At 35.6% G+C, this 6,257-nt stretch overlaps 1 protein-coding gene across 2 annotated transcripts in view; it reads left to right on the top strand.

The window, feature by feature from the left end:
- The first annotated feature begins 519 nt into the window (after positions 1-519).
- Positions 520-6,257, top strand: part of calcrl2 (calcitonin receptor-like 2) — a 31,076-nt gene continuing 25,338 nt past the window's right edge. Inside the window, exon 1 of one of the 2 annotated variants that reach the window (XM_044098778.1) lies at positions 520-669. The gene's annotated coding sequence lies outside the window, so the exon portion shown is untranslated. The remainder of the gene's footprint in view (positions 670-6,257) is intronic. The other variant, XM_044099463.1, reaches the window with a different exon arrangement.

Genomic DNA, 6,257 nt, shown 5'->3' with positions numbered 1-6,257 from the left:
ATTATACACAAGCTAAAAAAATAATTAGATTAGACTAAGAATAAAGATAATGAGTTCTTTCAACAAAAGTTTATAGGCTACATTATTTAATTTAATAATATTGTTTGTATTAGTATCACTTTGTAAATGCACACCCACACGCACACGCGCACGCGCACGCCCCCTCGCTTGCAGGTAATTTTTGACCAGCATTGTACTGATTTAAGAGGAAAAGCTCCTCTCGTTCCGCTTCTGACCGGGTCATACGTCGGCTAGTTATTAAGGAACAAGTCCAGCAATAAGACATCCAACTTTAACCAGCAGATGGCGCTGGTTTGTTGGGCATGAGGCAACAAGACACCACAATAGTTATCTTTATGAATGCCTCTCCGGTACGTGTTCTATAGTTAAAATTGGTTGTTTTACAGTGAAGTCCATATTTATCATCTAAAATAATTTAGAATCCGATGTTAAGACTACCGAGGTTTTAAACAAAAATTTAAATCGCTGTTTCTTTTATTTTGAAATTACCCGTAAGACGGGGGGCACGTGATGTCGGGTGACTTGACAGCGGCAGCTCAGTCTGTGGGCTTGGTCAGAGTTGTTAGGGAGAGTGAATGAGACGCTTTCCAGCGCGGGTCATGCAAGCACTGGAGGAAACTAAAGTTTGACATCTCACTCAAAACAAGGGTAAGTCGCGAATCTTAACTTTAGATAGGTTTTACGGAATTACTTCTCTTTTATGACTGAAAGAGGCATCAGTAGTGTCATTAAAAAGAAAAAAATAATAGGCTAATACTCCTACACAGCTCAGGGTGGAATACTTGTTTTTTTTTATATTAAACAGAAAAACCTGGGAATGCATTTAAATATATATAATCAAATGCAGCACTATGTAGCAACTAAATCATTTCATATCAATCAGGATACACATTCTAAGTTCCTATTTGAAATCTAATAGTGTGTTTGAGATGCAGTCACATTAAGTCAGTTATTTTCACTGCTTCTCTTGTCATAAAAGGATAGGAAAGTTGATACAAGTGTTTTTGTCTGCTTTTACTATTGCTTAAAGAGTTGCTGTTGCAGAGGCAGATTGCTTTATCTAAGTAAACAATTTTAAGCTCTATTAAATCACTGTCATTCTTGTCAAATGTTACGCCAGGATTACTCCAAGTTAGCTGGTGCTGACCGAGGACTCGCCTTTCATCTACACCGCTTCACATTAATGGACATCATAACAACAGACTCACTCTATTGTGACCATCTGATACTTAAGGCAGGGCTCCAATTCAGTTCAGTTCAAAAATACTGTACTAACCCCAAAGAAAATGCTGCTGTAACTCATATCATCAAGATAGTCGTTGTGCATGAAGGATTCCACATATAATAGCAGTCTGTGTTACAGCTGATCTCAAGATGCCCCTGACTGACAGTCAGTAGGATGGTCTGCAATCTTGTTCATTAACGTTCAGAAGGTTTTATGTTTAAATTATATTAATGAGCAAACACCTGAAGATAAAGTACTGTTAAAAAAAGTATGTGCACCCTTACATATTTATTCTGTTTTAGCTTCTTGTGTTACCAAGGAATGTTTTAGATCATCAAGCAAATTTTAGAAATAGACAGAGACAAATAGTTTTTTGTTTGTTTTTTTTTAAAAAAACCTAAAACGACCATCTGCACCAGCTTGGCATGATGTGAAAAAGTAATTGAACCTTAAAACTGGTTGTGACACATCAGACTTTTGCAAGAACTGGATATGGGTTTGTTACATCACTTCGTCTTTGCAGAGTTAATTCATCTCTATTGAAGGATGTTCAAGCATGCGCTGCATGGTTAAAGTCATGGAAGAGAATCTTCTTTCACTAGGAGATGATTAATCTGAGTGAAATTTATGAACTGGTGCATGGACTTTTTCCATTACAATTTTAAGCCAGAGAGCAGAATTTATTATTCCCTAACATTCTGGTTCTTGATGGGGTTCTAATATGCTTTTCACAAGGATGGTTTGGATATTATTCTCAAGTCTCTTAACTGGACACAGAAGAGATTTTTCACTGGTTCCTGTTCATTTTAAATTTAATTTTGGATTTAATGTTCAGGGCAAAAAGGAAATAAATAAAAAATAAATCTGTATGTGAAGATTTTTTTCATGCCACTGTACATCTGCTTTGGCTTTATTAAATATAGATTAAAGATATCATATGGGGAATTGTTTCAGCCATAATCCAAGAGCACACATTTTCAGTCTGAATACAGGATTTCATGTCATTTGTTCTCAAAACTTTTAATACTTTTTCTTACATTTTTATTTTGAAAGCAGGATTTTACGTGTGCTCTTGGATTATGGCAGAAAATCCCCCCATAAAATTGCAATTAAAGAAAGTTGCTTTGTTTCGCATTAAATCTGCTAACAATGTAAAAGGAGAACAGCCAGATGCAAACAAGAATAATTTCAATTGCTCACAACAGCCTAGAAGAGCTTGCAAAAGCTTTTGTTGTTTTTCCCTCAAGTAATTTGCATTTCTCCTGGGTTATTTTCATGCATGTTAGCAATCACTGCACCACCACATGCAGTCTGTTTGGTTTTGCTTTAAAGGTAATTTCCAGTTGTGTATTTTCTTGTTACTCTAAACTAAACACCAACACAAAAGAGATTGTTTATAAAGTATGAATTTCCCCTGTGGCAATTCACAAAATATAAAGTTTGTCAAAAGTTCACAGGAGGCAAAAGAGAAGGTCATCTGCTTTGTACGTATTTAGGCTGATGACATCACAAGGGGCCTAGGAATTGAACTACTCTGATAGCAAGAGAGAAGTGTAGAGACGCACCAATCAGTTCACCGGAGACTGGGCAAATCGGTCAAATCTCTAGGTCAGATACTAAAACTACACTCCCTTCATTTTTGGTCTGTAAACACACCATTCAAACAGAGATGTTTTGGTTGCATTTTTTGTTTATTTATAAAAACGATTAGGGGCATATATGACATGTTCTATGATTCAAAAATAGGGAGAATCATATAATTCTTTCATGTTCTGTTGGAAAAATTACTTCCTGTATCAAAGAACATTAACTGTTAGTTGATTTTTCCTCTCTTGAATAAAAGAAGCATGAGTCGGTCACAATCTAAGTCGGTCAGACCAAGAAAAAACAAACAAACAAGAAAAAAACCAGATGTCACCATTGGCACAAGCAAAACCTGAAAGCAACATTTGTAGTTATGCTCACAGTTTTCAACATAGAACCTGACGCATTTGAGTTACAAAGGGAGTTAACTTTGTTAATTTGAACCAGAGTTTGACTTTAATGATACCCAAGTCATGACTGACGTTGCCATGGATGGCGAAGCTGATGCAGTTATTGACAGGAATGATGCTGATGGTATTGGCTCCACTACAGAGGGATGTGTGGTTGATAAATAATAATAAATGCATCTATCAGACTATGTTTTTTTTGAACAGCTGGTGTTGAAATGATCACAGAGGATCTTTTTAGTTAATCTGGCCCTTTCCATCTAACCTTTGGTCTTCTTCGCAAACAACTTCCATGTGTTCTGCTTCTAGGTTTTCCTGAAATCCATGTGTTCCCCACATACAAACATTTCCCCCTCACTGTCAAAGAAGAAATTTGATTGAAAAACATGCAAATAAAAAAAAAGAAAATCTAAATTAAAACCATGTATTATTTTTCTTAGTCTTCACATTCATGAACAGGTTGGTCTTTCAGAGAAAGCTGCTAGGAAATATTTTCTCATTTATGCTGTATGTGTATATGATACAATGTGGAAAGGTTCACAGGGTATAAAAACATATGCAAGGTGATCAAGGTGTGTGTGGTACCATAAAGGATATAAGACAATGTTGGACTAATTATTGTTGGCACATTTTTCTTATTTGTTTCAGTGCCATTAATTATTATTATTATTATAATTATGCATGTGTGGCTGTAAATGTTGAGTTGTTGGGTGTGGCCAGGAGCATCTTATTTGGATTTAAAGTGACAGAACTCAAAAAAACACTGAAATCTTATTATCTTAGAAAATTTTTTATAAAAATTATAGAACATGTCAGTGTATCCAATAAACCTATCTTGACCTGTTCAAGGAGCTACAATTGGTCATCTTTAAAGCAGTGTTTTGTCCCTACCACCAGCAGGAGTTGTTTCCTGTTTAATACTCACATTCAAGACATTGATCTGAGAGCAGCTTGACTTTTAAACACCTCCCCGTCTTCCCTGGATGATACAGGCTGACTCCGCACACTTTCGTGGGAAACTTCCACCCCCTCACCCGCTGAGAGTCCCTTTGACTGGAACAGCCTGCTCTTGCCAGGAAGCTATCAGTGTATTAATAGGTTTTTTGGCCACTTTGGTTCCAACTATCCCCCCACTTCCATGACTTGCTGTCTATTTTTCATAACACAAGCAACAACCTCCTCTCTCCTTGGAATTTGTGAGAGAAACTCTGCTTATTTTAGCCTCGGTGGTAGATAGCTGGCATTCTGTGTGCAAATCATAGTTGCAGGGATGCTGGAGTTGTCGCTCGATGCGTAATCTCATATTGATTAATTCAGATTAATCAATAAATCAGTTAACCAATCCAAATAAATATGGATGCAAATATTAAAGTTTCCCATTATTTAAAAGATGTTAAAAACACAAGTCGGTGTGGTTTATAATTCATCCTATTTCACTACAAGTTAATATAGCAGACTATGAAAGACTGCTATAGAGAACAATTTATGCTTGTTCTTCTAGACTTGCTGAGTTTTTTAAAACAAAAATTAAATTTAAAACTATCATGGAATACCAAATTACAAAAGTAAAAGTCTGGTAAAACTACGAGAGTATAAAGTCAGTAATTAGTCATACTTTGATGGCTTGGTTGCCATAAATCCCAGTTTTGCTAAGTGCTTATTTTTGTTGGTGGTTTATAGGATCAGACATCATTAAGAGGCCACTTCAGCAAAGCTCAAGAACAAAAGTGACAGGAATTATACATGAGGGACAGAAGATATGCCATTAAGCACTCTGGAGAACTGACATGGTGCAAATATAAACCCAACAACTGAACAATCAGACTGTGTGACAACATACTTACACAACAAATGGCATTCTTGAATGTGCCGTCACTCCAATCTTGGATAATGAATAGAAATAATTTTTAAAAATGCAAAAAAAAAAAAGTTTTAATTGGCCTTTATGAGTGAAAAAAATTCCTCATCAATCTGGATCCAATCAGATCTGATCCTTCACCTGACATGCAACTTTACATAATCAGTGGCTTTGGAAACTGCTATATCTGATTCTCTTTAGCCCACAGTAACATCATTTTTTTTTTTCTGCTTGCATGTTATTGACGGTTTTAGTCATTAACATGACTGATCTCAGTTGATTTCTTACAGTTTGACCACAAAGACTGTCTCCTGTTTAACATCTTTGTCTTTAATGTTTTGTGCATTTTCTATGTTCAAGCATGTTTCTGTGATAATTGTACTAACTCTGATATCTTTTTAATCCACTTGAATGTTTTCCTTGCATAACCTTCCAATTTGCTTATTTTGCAAATTTCACATCCAGCTACTGACAACCACCTTATTTTGATTTATCTTGTTCAAAGAAGATAAAATAACTTTGATGTTAGCTATTTCCACTAACATCAATGTGCAGCCCCAATTTTTGTAAAATTGTTTAATGTAGGGCTGAAACAATTAATCATATTAGTTGTGAGAATCAATTATTGAAATAATAGTCAAAAAATGTTGTAATTGATTAATTGTTTACATGTAAAAAGACTAAAAATAAGCCATTTGCTAAAAGCATAAAACTGTCAGAGCAGCAAAAGCTGTACAAAAATACAATTTGCATTTAAGATAAGAACCCCTTCTTTGTCAGTATATATGCTCTACTCAGAACAGAATGATCAATTTCTCAAATGATCAATACTTGCAGCTCTAGTTTAATGTTGAAGGAGCAACACATGCAAGTCGCCCCACCTCCAACCCCAATACAAGATGTGAAATAAGTACAAATATCTGTAAAATACACAGAATCAGTTATTGTGGCAAACTGAAAACTAACCCCAAGCTCTGTTAGTATTTAGATCATCTTAATGTTTTCATTCTAAGCCCATGAGGGGCTCAACAACAGGCGGCCTTGTTCGGGAAAAATACCTCTGGCTAATCTACTTATCTTGCTCACATCAACTGGCACCAAAGCATTCATCTGTAAATTCTTCATTTACTGATTAAAGGAGCTGGAAACGAAAAATCTGAAA

This window comes from Gambusia affinis, linkage group LG01 (genome assembly GCF_019740435.1).
Source record: "Gambusia affinis linkage group LG01, SWU_Gaff_1.0, whole genome shotgun sequence".
Taxonomy (NCBI): domain Eukaryota; kingdom Metazoa; phylum Chordata; class Actinopteri; order Cyprinodontiformes; family Poeciliidae; genus Gambusia; species Gambusia affinis.
The sequence above is the reverse complement of the archived record's forward strand: the minus strand, read 5'-3'. Positions and strand labels throughout refer to the sequence as shown.